Consider the following 11,510-nt stretch of genomic DNA (forward strand, 5'->3'; position numbering starts at 1 on the left):
TTACTTTTTGTAACATACTTAGTCTACACCTATTGTTTACTAACAGTAAAATGCTTACTTATGGGTCCCTTTCCAACGATGCAGAGTAAAAATAGAAATAGTGACGAGGAATTAATACACAGTGAATAACAAGTAAAAAATAAATATCATGGCTATATAGAGGGTGTACCAGTAAGCACTTCTTTTGACCAGGGTCCATGGGGAATAGGGTGCCATTTGGAATGCAGCCCACAGGTGCTTGTTAGTTTGAGAACGTTCACAGAACTAGGTTAGCCAAAGCTGCCCCACATGTATTCGTACAGAATTAAACCCCGCTAAGAGTCACCCAATACATACTATACCAACGGAGGGTGACACAGATACTCCATAATTCCAATACACATAGGTAGTTGTTCTAGGAAGGAAATATAAACACCCTCATCAAGATGTATTCCAGAGTGATAGCCTTATTTGGTATTGCTGTGCATTGAAGAGGGTCCTTTCAGATACCTTTCAGTGATGGGATAGTGTCATTAAATCCAAACTCCTTTAGTAATTGTGATCATTTGTGGCCTGCAAATTGTATAGTACTCACCTATTGATATAAAATAACTGGAGCCCATTGACTTCAACCAATAAAGGAGAGACACAGAGTTGACAGATGAGAAAATATCCCAATTAGAGTCGCTTAGGACAATAGGGGCTGCTGACATAGTTGTAACAGAAGTAAGCTGTCTGACAAAGGCCTTCACATCCACTGCATGTAACGCGGGTCGTATAAAGGGGACCAAGGTGCAGCGTGTAGAGTGCTCATATTTACTTTTAATGAATATACTTAAACAAAACGACCGACAGCAGTTCCGTCAGGTGACATACACTAAATAGAAAACAAAACCCAGGAAGAAAACCCCTACTTAAATATGATCTCCAATCAGAGGCAACGAGGATCAGCTGCCTCCAATTGGAGATTAACCGAAACAACCCCAACATAGATATAGAAAAACTAGAACTTAAACATAGAAATAGAAAACATAGAACAACACAAAACACACCCTGACCTACTCTACTATAGAAAATGACATCTTACTAGGGTCAGGACGTGACACTGCATCACTAATGAGCTCCTGTAAACTCACTGGCCTCTCTCTGACAGCTAACTAGTGCAGTGAGCTTGATTAGGCTAGATGGCAGTCTGGCTAACCTTATGGCTGATCAGGCGAATCCTTGGTCTGGTGATCCACATAACTGGGGGAACAAACGACAACCACTGAGTACGGTAGGCAGAGTGTTAGTCATTCAATGGAATCAGGCAACTATGCTTTCAGTATGAATTTTAGGAACAATGAATCAACATTGGTTTTGGATGTAATAAAAATTATAGAGAAAGTGTGATTTAGAGGCTTGAAAAAGCTTGCAGTTTGACAGTTCCAGACGTGGTCCTTGGCTGACCTTAGCAGGAGTCTCTGTGGAGAGAGGATGATCTGAGCTATCAAGTGTAGCTAGGTGAAGAGTTTAAGTACACCTTGTGACCTACTGCACTGAGGCACAGTGAGTTCAGGGGTTTCCTACCCCAAGAAAGCATTGATGCCTACAGTATGATGTTACAATGACATGTTTTAGGGGAGCCTGGATATAAAACAAAACCCACAAGGTGTTGTCTTTATTCACCCTTCTTAATCAACTTGTTTCAACTATGTGGTGCTATTTTACAGACAATCATAAAGTACATAAATTCATTATAGTCCAAAGAGTAACAGTTGCCCTTTCTATCCAACAGTGTCAATGTGGCAGTGGGTCCTGCTGATGATGTCTAGGCTATATGTTGTTGAGTCGCTGCAGACGTACAGGTCTGGCTGGCCAACTGGGAGCATGACCCTTTCCATACACTCTAAGGCCTACAGGCTGGCCAGTGTCAAAAGGCAAGGCTGTAGGCCTCAGGTTTAGCAATGTTGATGTGGTCACTCAGGGGCGGTTGATATGGACCCATCCGGCAGTGGACTGGAGCAGAGCTGAAGGAGTGGTAGACGTTAAGCAGAATAATAGCAGAGGTGAGACCATAGAAAACATGGCAAATATTAGGAGGGGGGCTCAGGGGGAAGTCAACTGATGGAGGCTCCCTACTATTGTGATTCTCAGTGGGCCTTTGGGGTTTCTGTTCCGGCTTGATGAACCAGACGGACATGGTAGACCTTACAAGATCTTTGACAGGACTCCACAAAATTCTCCAGGGATATTCTCCCATCTGTGAATTTCTGTGAGAGAGCCTTTAAGATAGAAAGACACAACATGTTGGTATAGTCTACTATTACACTCAAAGAGGATAGGAATATGATAGCTTAATTTATCATTTGTGTTACACAATTATTCCAGCCTTACTGCACATTATTCTTCAGAGTGAGCTAGCTTCTTCAGGAGAAGCCACTGGACCATGTGAAGGCTATGTTTCTCTAGCAAAACTACTTGAAAGGCTACAGTATATTTGTATAATAAAAGGGGCATAATAAACACGGTTTTGACTAACTGACAAAATTGCAGAAGCAGTTGGAGAGAATGACAAGCATTCTGGAACTTTAATGTTCCCTAAAATAATATATAAAAAAATGTGACATTCAAACTCACCAAGCTGGTTATGTTTGGCTTGGATGATATTGGTAAGTTTCTCCAGTTCCTGGTACTTCTTAGCTAACCATAGTTTACCAGTGCTGAGATCTGGCTCATGAAAGAGACTGGTCTCTGCCAATCTACTGTTGGAGACCAACACAGTCTCCTTTGCCCCCTGAAGCCCCTGAAACTGGACAGGATAATGACATTCCCCCCCAAAAATGTTTGTCATATCTTACTAATGACCCTAATAATACCCTGCATTCGGTCATATTTTACAGGAACTAATAAATAGATTGCAATATTTGCTGACCCTCAAAATATACCCATTCTAAAGTGAATAAAAAGTTGCATCACTAAAAAACAAGAAACAAAACGCTCTTTATACACAGTAACATCAAACGGTGTGTAAGATTTTCAGTAAATAAAGGGAAAATACCTTTTGGCTGAATCTGATGATCTGCCTAATTTATTCCTCATCCTGCAGAAGCTCCCGAAATTCAACAGTCCTCAAAACCCTTAATTGGTCAGATACTGACTTTGAGTCGCAATGCCTAGGCATCATGTCCAAGCAGCATACTTTTTATCTGGAAATTATCCTTTATTTGGTCCCCATGGTGCGCATCGGGTAATTAATTACGTATGATCATCACCCTAGTAACTCGTAATGACATGACAGTGTCATTATCTTCACCATAAAACTGCAGTTTGCCCTTCCAATGAAGAGCAACGTAGACCACGCTCTAAAATAAAGATGGAAAGTGTCGTCCTCTGCTGTAGGTTTTGAGAAGCACACGCGTTTCTGAGATGATATTGAGTATTGTATTACTGGTATATCGCGGGAGGGTCGTCACTAGTTACCACAGTCACAAAGTCATAAACCCCGCCTATTTCTACAGGGGGAGCTTTCAGACTCGCTCTAAAGGCGTCAGGGCCAATCAGAACACTCCGTTTCCTTTATGGTCCATGCTATGGGGATGTCCCTACCTCACTGAAGTTGATACCACCCTACATCTCACTGCTGGCTTGCCTCTGAAGCTAAGCCGGGTGTGTCCAGGTCAGTCCCTGGATGGGAGACCAGATGGTGTTGGAGGGCTGTTAGGAGACACTCTTTTCTCTGAAGAAAAATAAGATCCCAATGCCCCAGGGCAGTGATTGGGTACATTTCTCTGTGTAGGGTCTTTCGGATGGGACGCTGAACAGGTGTCCTGACTCTCTGTGGTCACTAAATATCCTATGGCACTTATCGTAAGAGTAGGGGTGTTAACCCTGGTGTCCTGGCTAAATTCCCAATCTGGCCCTAGTGGCCACCTAATAATCCCCAGCTTCCAATTGTCTCATTCATCTCGTCTCCCCTGTAATTATTCCCCAGGTCATTGCTTTAAATGACAATGTTTTCTCAGTCAACATACCTTGTTAAATAAAAATACAATTTAAATGGTTTAGGGTTGGGGTAGCTGTGAAAGTGATACAAATAGTAGAATAATACCATATTTGGACTAGATAATGCTAAACAAGGTTGGAATGTTGTTATATAAATTCAACAAAAGACAATTAGTTCATTTGGCACATAAAAAGTCGAAATCATTTGAAATCGCACTGTGGATGTATTATACATTAGAATTGCATTGGGGGCATACTTATATGCACTGTACAGCCTTACCTATGGATCTTGGGTCCATAAATTGGGGTATCAGCGTACTCGGTGACACCAACAAACTACAATTCTGAAGAGTTTTCAAAAAACGTGTATATGAGTTGACAGAAAATAAAGTACTTGTCCGAGAGCATTCTGACGGGTTGCATCACCGCCTGGTATGGCAACTGCTCGGCCGCCGACCGCAAGGCTACAGAGGGTAGTGCGTACGGCCCACTACATCACAGGGGCCAAGCTTCCTGCCATCCAGGACCTCTATACCAGGCGGTGTCAGAGGAAGGCCCTAAATATTGTCAAATAATCCAGCCGCCCTAGTCATAGACTTTTCTCTCTGCTACCGCACGGCAAGCGGTACCGGAGTGCCAATTCTAGGTCCAAGATGCTTCTAAACTCCTACTACCACCAAGCCATAAGACTCCAGAACATCTAATCAAATGGCCACCCCAGACTAGACTATTCTCTCTGCTACCGCACGGCAAGCGGTACCGGAGCGTCAAGTTAGGTCCAAGATTCTTCTAAACAGCTTCTACCCCCAAGCCATAAGACTCATGAACATCTAATCAAATGGCTACCCAGACTATTTGCATTGCCCCCCCCCCCCCCCCTTTTATGCTGCTGCTACTACTCTCTGTTATCTAGGCATAGTCACTTTAATAGCTCTACGTACATGTACATATTACATATTACCTCAATTACCTCGACTAACCGGTGCCCCCGCACATTGACTCTGTACCGGTACCCCATGTATATAGCCTCGCTATTGTTATTTTACAGCTGCTCTTTAATTATTTTATTTCTTACTTTTTTTAGGTATTTTTCATGAAACTGCATTGTTGGCTAAGGGCTTGTAAGTAAGCATTTCACTGTAAGGTCTACACCTGTTGTATTCGACGCATGTGACAAATACCATTTGATTTGATTTGTTTAGAAAGATCTAGATGAGTGGTCATTTTATGATATGCCTGTTCTTTTAAATACAGTGTTTATGTTCATAAGCACATCTTAGGACACTTTTTAACAGGTATTTTCCTAACAGTATGTCATTTCTTACAGTATTTGTCAGGGGTGGCTAACCCTGCTCTCAGAGCCACAGCATGAGCAGGCTTTTGTTCAATCCCCATTCTACCACACCTGTTTTAATAATCAATTGCTCAACATGACCAAGAGTAGTAGAATCAGGGGTGGTCGGACTGGTCTGCAACAAAATTCTGAACAGCCTGTGGTTCAAGCCCTGTCTACGCAGGGGGATTTTGAATTTGAAGACCCTTTTAAGTATCCCAAAAATATATGACAAAATTATTTGATGAAAAAATTTTTTGGGCCTTACTGCTATTAGCCCATACAACACATTAAATAACAGATTCACTACATAGAACAACAGATAGTACCCCAAAAAATCAAAAGGAAGTTTGTTCTGAAGTGTCTGTCCTATATCTGAGATATACAGTATATACAGCAGGAAGCTTGGCCCCGGTGATGTACTGGGCCATACGCACAACCCTCTGTAGTGCCGTGCGGTCGTAGGCCGAGCAGTTACCATACCAGGCAGTGATGCAACCAGTCAGGATGCACTCGATGGTGCAGCTGTAGAACCTTTTGAGGATCTGAGGACCCATGCCAAATCTTTTTAGTCTCCTGAGGGGGAATAGGTTTTGTTGTGCCCTCTTCGTGACTGTCTTGGTGTGACTGGACCATGTTAGTTTGTTGGTGATGTGGACACCAAGGAACTTGAAGCTCTCAACCTGCTCCACTGCAGCCCCGTCGATGAGAATGGGGGAACGCTCGGTCCTCTTTTTCCTGTAGACCACAATCATCTCCTTTGTCTTGATCACGTTGAGTGAGAGGTTGTTGTCCTGGCACCACACGGCCAGGTCTCTGATCTCCTCCCTGTAGGCTGGCTTGTTGTTGTCGGTTATCAGGCTTACCACTGTTATGTCATAGGCAAACTTAATGATGGTGTTGGAGTACAGGAGTACAGGGAGTACAGGAGGGGACTGAGCACGCACCCCTGAGGGGCCCCAGTGTTGATGATCAGAGTGGCGGATGTGTTGTTACCTACCCTTGCCACCTGGGGGCGGCCCATCAGGAAGTCCAGGATCCAGTTGCAGAGGGAGGTGTTTAGTCCCAGGGCTGTTAGCTTATTGATGAGCTTTGAGGGCACTATGGTGTTGAACGCTGAACTATAGTCAATGAATAGCATTCTCACATAGGTGTTCCTTTTGTCCAGGTGGGAAAGGGAAGCGTGGAGTGCAATAGAGATTGCATCATCTGTGGATCTGTTGGGGCGGTATGCAAATTGGAGTGGGTCTAGGGTTTCTGGGATATTGGTGTTGATGTGAGCCATGATCAGCCTTTCAAAGCACTTCATGGCTACAGACGGGAGTGCTACGGGTAGGTAGTCAATTAGGCAGGTTACCTTAGTGTTCTTGGGCACAGGCACTATGGTGGTCTGCTTAAAACATGTTGGTATTACAGACTCGGACAGGGAGAGGTTAAAAATGTCAGTGAAGACCTATGCCAGTTGGTCAGCGCATGCTTGCAGTAAACATCCTGGTAACACGTCTGGCCCTGCGGCCTTGTGAATGTTGACCTGTTTAAAGGTCTACCTCACATCGGCTGCTGAGAGCGTGATCACACAGTCTTCTGGAACAGCTGGTGCTCTCATGCATGTCTCAGTGTTATTTGCCTCGAAGCAAGCATAGAAGTTATTTAGCTCGTCTGGTAGGCTCGTGTCACTGGGCAGCTCTCGGCTGTGCTTCCCTTTGAAGTCTGTAATGGTTTGCAAGCCCTGCCACATCCGACGAGCGCCAGAGCCGGTGTTGTACGATTCAATCTTAGTCCTGTATTGACGCTTTGCCTGTTTAGTGGTTCTTCGGAGGGCATAGCGGGATTTCTTTTAAGCTTCCGGGTTAGAGTCCCGTTCCTTTAAAACAGCAGCTCTAGCCTTTAGCTCAGTGCGGACGTTGCCTGTAATCCGTGGATTCTGGTTGGGGTATGTATGTATGTGGAGACAACGTCATCGGGGGATTTTTTTATGATGCTAATTCGATTTCCGACCGGTCGTGGACATCAGTGGCGATTGTAGCATGTAAATCTTGGTGGGGCCCAAAAAATAAAAGTGGGATGCATGCCAGCAAAGCCACTACACAACACAACACTAAACATTACATTAATTGCACTATAACGGTGACAAAAGGTGCCACAAACTGTTAAGGTCTACATAAAGCTGTCCCGAAGCAGTTCCAACATCTTACCACTGCTACACCTGGCTATCAGCGGAGCCTTGTCTGGCAGCGAAACAGTTCACTCAGCCTCATTTATTGACTTTAAAAGAAACATAGCTAATATGGCTGACTTGCTTAAAAAAATGTGGTTTCTAATGACAGTTGAGTTGTTCAAACTATGGCATAAGGGGAAGACAAGCGGATAAGAGGCAATCCATAATTTCGATTAAGACATTAATGAGCGAGCTAGGACGGACGTAGTCAATATAACTATTTGTTTAGCACTTTTGAAATGTACAGCGACAGAATTCAGAACATGGGCCGTTCTTACAGTGTTCTCCCTGTATACCAAGTCAGAACCATAGTGTTACGGCTGTCGAAAGGAGGGGACCAAAGCGCAGCGTGGTGAGTGTTCATGATAATATTTTTATAATGCGAAACACTTTAACAAAAGAAACAAAATGAAAGCCAACAGTTCTGTCAGGTCACATAATACGTACATCTACGTACTTATCAGGTATGAAGGTAAGACCCAGATGCAGACAACGTCGAATTAACAATGGTTTAATAATCCAACAGGGGCAGGCAATAGACAGGTCAAGGTAGGCAGGGGTCAGTAAACCAGAGGTGGGGCAATGGTACTGGACGGCAGACAGGCTCAGGGTAGGCAGAGGTCAATAATCCAGAGGTGGGGCAAAAGTACAGGTCGGCAGGCAGGCTCAGGGTAAGGGGCAGGGGCAGGCAGAGTGGTCAGGCAGGCGGGCTTAGAATCAGGACAGAAAAGGGTAAAAACCAGGAGGGCAAGAAAAAGAGAGACTGGGAAAAGCAGGTGCTGAGACAAAAACGCTGGTTGACGACAAACAAGATGAACTGGCAACAGACAAACAGAGAACACAGGTATAAATACACAGGGGATAATGGGGAAGATGGGCGACACCTGGAGGGGGGTGGAGACAGTCACAAAGGCAGGTGAAACAGAACAGGGTTTAACATTACTGCAAAAACACTATACACAGTATTGCCTAAACCAGTTCAGTTAAGATAAGCTAACTAATAATAATACATGTAAATAGCTATATCTTAAATTGTTGCAAAATGTGACTGGGATTGTTGGAAATGAACTCTAGTTTGATATGTTGCTGTCACAGCAAGTTATTAAATCTTATTATTGCAAACCTCACCGCTCAGGCTGTGTCGATCAGAGAAATGGTGACAGGAGAATGCATCCACATCGGTCTCTGGATTAATGACATACGACTGTGAGACAAATGGGGCGGCAGGTAGTGGTTAGAGCGTTGGGCTAGTAACCGAAAGGTTGCTGGATCGAATCCCCGAGCTGACAAGGTAAATATCTGTCGTTCTGCCCCTGAGCAAGGCAGTTAACCCACTGTTCCTTGGGTGCCGTGGATGTCAATTAAGGCAGCCCCAAGCACCTCTCTGATTCAGAGGGGTTGGGTTAAATGCGGAAGACACATTTCAGTTGAAGGCATTCAGTTGTACAACTGACTAGGTATCCCAACTTCCCAATGGCAGGGTTTTCCGCAGCCTGATCTTATAGACATAGTAAATGAGAATCCGGGACACTCAAATTAGTATGATACGTCATGTTTGGTATGGTTACATACGACAAAAGGTTACTTAAGGGATGGTCGGGGTGGATGGGTAGGCGTATAACGCAAACGTCTAGCAACCCAAAGGTTGCGTGTTTGAATCTCATCACGGACAACTAGCATTTGAGCTAATTAGCAACTTTACAACTCTACTTATTACGTTTGAGCTACTTTGCAACTACTTAGCATGTTAGCCAACACTTCCCCTAACCCTTTAACCTAACTCCTAACTTTAACCCCTAACCCCTAATGTTAGCCACCTAGCTAAAATTAGCCACAATCATGTGTGACACCTGGGTGAACCACATATCGTATCACAGTCATATCAAGTATATTTTCCCTCAATTAAGTAGTTATCAGCAAAGTCAGTTCATCTGCCTTTGTAGATACTGTAGACTATGTGATTAACATTGCATTGGCTGTGAGGGTGATAATTCAAGTATTTAGGAATAGGTTATACCTGAATTTTTTGGGGGGCATAAACTGGATTGATTGCAATTATCCAATAGCTTTTATTTTGTATTTCAAATATTTTGTTACAATTGTATTGTTTTGTATTAGAAGTCATCCAAACAAGCAATATCTTCAACAATTTCTGGTTGATTGGTATTCTATGTTCAGTGTTGGAAAATTCTCTCCAGGGGTTTTATGTAACACTTGAGCCAATTTGCTCTGAGGGAAACAGCAAGCTTAAGAACTTCCTTGGGCACTCAGCTTGGCAAACTCCCATTATGTCTATAGCATTGTCCATTGAGAAATCACAGACAGATTAGGTTGTTCCACCACCACTGGTCCTCCTTCCCTTCCAGTGGTTTTCCTAACATCAATCTCCTGTCTCCATTAGATCTAACTGTTTCCTGGCCGTAACTCCTAGTCCGTGTCCCAAATTGTACCATATTCCCTATATAGTGCACTACTTTTAACCAGAGCCCATAGGTGTTTGGTCAAGAGTAGTGCACTATGTAGCGAATATGGTGCTATTTGGGATGCAGACCTAATGTCCCCATGATTCCTAATGTCCATTCATTTACCTTTTTTCCCCTGTTGCATTGGCCAAGGGGTGAAGTTTATCAATGTAAACACTGATTGCTACGTTCAGAATAACCTTAATGAGGCTAAATACGGCCAAGATTTATCCTTAAGGCCGGAGTAATCCTATAGTCTTTGGCTCAGCAGTGAAAGTCCTGACCTGAGACTCAAAGGTGTTTTCTCTCTTAAACATCAGCAGAACAGACCATGAAGCTCATCCACACTGACAGGCAATGTAGGATCCACAAGCTGTGTGTAAGTAAAACGACCATAATATGAAAATGCGTCCTTTATGTAATTTGCTATGTTTGCTGCAGACAATCTGATTTTTGTAGGTGTGAACGTTTTAGTGGTGGATTTGGGAGGGATTTGCAGTTAGTGATATTTGTGTTGACAGGAATCGGTAGGCAGCAGAGCTCAGGTGGTTGTCATCTATGATGCGTTTAGACATATTATTCCATGAAAAGTCATAGTCATTTAATTTTGTATTGTACATGTAGAAAGGTACAAGCCAATTACAATTAATTCAATTGACATACCGTTTTTTTCTTATTTACCCTGTTATATAATAAGCTATTTCTAGTTAATGTGCGTGCCTTAATTCTACAAAATTACATTTGGAAAATATGTTCAATATTCAAAGTAAAAAAATAAAATAATAGCCAGGATAGTGTAGTCTCCCATTTCAGGGAGATGTTACAGTTGAATGTTGGTTAAGTAAGTAAGCCTTGTCTGAGGGCAGAATCTCTACAGCAGAATCTCCTGTTTCTGTAGCATGAAGCAGCTTGATGTACAAGTACAGAACACTAGTAAATGTCGGTTAAAATGTACAATTTAATGTTAATTATCTAATTAGCTGACCCCTGTGACATCTCTGACCTTTCTCTGTGATTAAACCGGGACTGGGACAAGGACAGGGACAGCCATGAGTGAAGACACTGATGGACTAGCAGAGCTGGACAATGCGGAGCTGGCCGACATGGTGGCCGCCATGAGCGTGGCATCCAACCGGATGACCGCTCCCAACGGTCACCGAAGGCCCCCTGCACCAGCGCGCCGGAAGCTGTCATTGTCAGACAGGAAGCTATCATTGCAGGAGCGATCAACCCAGCCGCGAGAGGCCCGACAGCCCACCATCGAGTCTAAGCGGGTGTCCATCTCAGATTCCCAGGTCAGAGGTCAAGGCTGCATCCCAAATGGAGGTCAGGGCTGTGTCCCAAATGGCACCCTATTCCTTATACAGTGTACTACTTTTGACAAGGGCCCATAAGGGAATAGGGTGCCATTCAGGATGCAGTATATGGGGGATAGGGTTCCATTTGGGATTCATCTATGAAGTCTCAAAATAAATAGGCATGACCCTAAATAATGTGTAGTCAATGTGCAATATCCCACCACTAAATACCCTTC

The sequence above is a fragment of the Salmo salar genome, chromosome 20 (genome assembly GCF_965601325.2).
Source record: "Salmo salar chromosome 20, fSalSal1, whole genome shotgun sequence".
Classification (NCBI taxonomy): Eukaryota; Metazoa; Chordata; class Actinopteri; order Salmoniformes; family Salmonidae; genus Salmo; species Salmo salar.